The following is a 2,771-nucleotide window of genomic DNA, read 5'->3' as shown; positions in this document are numbered from 1 at the left end:
AGCAGACCTTGACAGCAGCGAAAAATCACTGTATGAACAGTGGCACGCGCTTCGAGAGCGGCGGAGGGAAAAAAACAGCCCCCGCCCAGCGGAAGCCTCGCTCTCCTGAGCCGCCCGGGCGCGGGGGGGGCCGCGCTGCCGCCAGGGCGGGGCGGCCGTTACGGCGGGGGAAGGGCGGCCCCGCGCCAGCCCGCCCCAACCGTCCGCACGCGGATGACGCTGCCCGCCTGTGGCGCGGAGGGCGGTGACACGCGACACCACCCACTGGTCGCCTGAGCGGCTGGGGGTGGGGCTTGGCGCGGCAGCGGCGCCCGATAAGGACTGCTGCCTGGGCATGTCGCTCACAGCAGCAGCGATGGCCGAGTGGTTAAGGCGTTGGACTTGAAATCCAATGGGGTCTCCCCGCGCAGGTTCGAACCCTGCTCGCTGCGGCCCGGTGGGGGTTTCTTTTTCCTTCTCGGTCTAGCTTTCTCGCGTTCTAATACACAATTTTTAATCCTCATTTCTTTTCTCGCTGTTGAGTGTTACTTGGCAGAAGGAGGATTCTCCAGCATTTATCCTATTGCAGCTCAGCCACTGCCTATACACGCCTTCCCTGAATCTGTCATGAAATTTAAAGTAAAGTAGCACTGGAGCAAAAATAGGTCCTCAGGGTCAATTTCCAGCTTTGCATTTAAAATGCCTGTGAAAAATAGCACTTGGTCTCACTACAGTTCTTCTTCTTGTTCTAATGTCCAGGTCAGCCGAATACACTGTCTGAACACAAAGCTCAGTATTAAGACAACTCATTACACACAAACAGCAGTGTGCAGCTCTGCCCAAAGGGCTAATGTCCTGCCCCCGTATCTTACGGCTGATACAAAATAAGTAAACTTTTGTCTGCAGCAGTGCATTTGCTCCATGACACCTTCCCTTGCATAAAGAAAGCTGAGGGGTCCCTGGTCATCTTTTCCTGTCATTTATGGCTTTTTGCACAGTTGTGGAGCGTGCTTGGTTCACTGCACACACACATGCACAGTCTGGCAATGAGGACAAAAGCCACAGAAAGTACTACGCAACTAATAACCAGAAAAGACACAAGCACAGGGCACTGCGACCTGCACATGCACGTCCACCTCTCTGCCTCACCTGACCTTTTGCCACTTAGATGGGTCAGTCTCCACTGATGCATAGCTGAAGAGCTGAAAAGTTTGCAAACTTGGATGAGAAGAAGCTAGAAATAAGAAAAAAGGCCACTTCCACAGAAGCCAAAATACACAAGCCAGGGTGGGAACAGCTACTTTTGACTCTTACTGTTTTAAAAAGGATAAATGCAAATCCATCATTACCTTATAAAGCAGGTGCAATAGTAATGCTGTGTGAACCCTCTCCAGGGCCTGGAAGCATTTCCTCACAGCCAGGATCACCTTAGGCCTGTGCCAGGAGGAGGCACTGAGATGAGGAGAGACAGTGTCCGGCTGAGGGCAGAGGGGCAGGCTGCTGGGGTGAAGGGACCCCTTCCCAGCCAGAAAAATGCCTTCTCATCATGCTGGTTTGCAAGTGCAAGATCCTTTCTCAGAACACCAACAAAAGAGCCCCAACAAACAAACCGTAGTTTAAGCTTGTAGCAGCACAGATGTTTCAACGTGCTCCCGATTCCAGGCAGTTCAGATTTGGCTGCTTGTGTTTTTGCCAGGCCACGTGCAAAAAAAGTTAAACGTTGTATTCCACCTCAGCATCAAATCCCAGAAGGAGCAAGGAGGTCTCAAGATGAGCCACTCCCCCCCCGCCTCAACAACACCCAGCACCAGCAACCCATGGTGGGCCCAAACAGTATGAACCAGAATCCAGGTTGGAAATAGATTACATACCTAAGAAAATTCAACTTTGTATTAGAAACTCTGTTTTTTTTTATTTCAGTGTGCTTATATCCCTTGCTCATGCCAGGCAGGGCCAGACGGCTCCCCAGGGCAGCACAGTTTAAATGGTGTGCTGAGAGCAGTACAAGATGTCATAACTCTGCAAGCTACCAGACTCTTCAGTGACCATGCACGTTTCCAATAACAATTAAAAAAAAATTGTAACTTCTTTTCCGCACATAAGAGTTGGCTTTGTTTAACTAGTCAGGAATGTAAACTATTTTGGGGGGGTCGTATATAACTTTAAAATCCCACCCACCCTTGTAATCTGGAACAGATGAGAAAACTCTATTTTGCGTAATACAGTGGTTTTGATACCACTCCAAATTAATAAAAAGGCAGTTTTAAAAGACTAAAAATACAAAACACCATGGACAAGCTTCATGCTCAGTCCTTCTTTTCCATTGCATCACTGAAAAAGTCACCAGTTGTTTTTTTTTTTAAGCGACTCCTTTAAGTCGCTTACTTCCAAAGACATGTTTCATTGGTCTAATAAATCTGAAGTAAAAGCACCAACATGATAAATATTTATTATGGAGTTCTCATCTTCAAGAAGTCTTTTCCACTGAGAACTTGCTGGGGATGGAAACTTGAACCAACCAACACCAAAACACATACTCATTTTAAACTTGACATAGTAAAAAAAAAGAAGTCAGACTGTCAGAAAGGAAGCTAAAATATTTGCATTGCATGAAACCTTTTGCCTTGAAACTGATTTTCCCTAAAACTTGCAGTTGAAAAAGCAAAAGAGCAGCAGTGAACACCCAAGTTACTTCCCATCCACCCCCTTCAATAAGATTTATGAAACTGTTCCCATCAAGGCGCTACAGGGGAAGAACCATATGGTTTTAATTTCAGTTGGGTTTTTTTGTA

At 47.4% G+C, this 2,771-nt stretch overlaps 1 non-coding gene across 1 annotated transcript; it reads left to right on the top strand.

The window, feature by feature from the left end:
- The first annotated feature begins 349 nt into the window (after positions 1-349).
- TRNAS-UGA (transfer RNA serine (anticodon UGA)) lies at positions 350-431 on the top strand. The gene has a single exon. It is a non-coding gene; the product is annotated as a tRNA-Ser (tRNA).
- Positions 432-2,771: the final 2,340 nt, after the last annotated feature.

Source organism: Dromaius novaehollandiae, chromosome 6, assembly GCF_036370855.1.
Source record: "Dromaius novaehollandiae isolate bDroNov1 chromosome 6, bDroNov1.hap1, whole genome shotgun sequence".
Lineage (NCBI taxonomy): Eukaryota > Metazoa > Chordata > Aves > Casuariiformes > Dromaiidae > Dromaius > Dromaius novaehollandiae.
The sequence above is the reverse complement of the archived record's forward strand: the minus strand, read 5'-3'. Positions and strand labels throughout refer to the sequence as shown.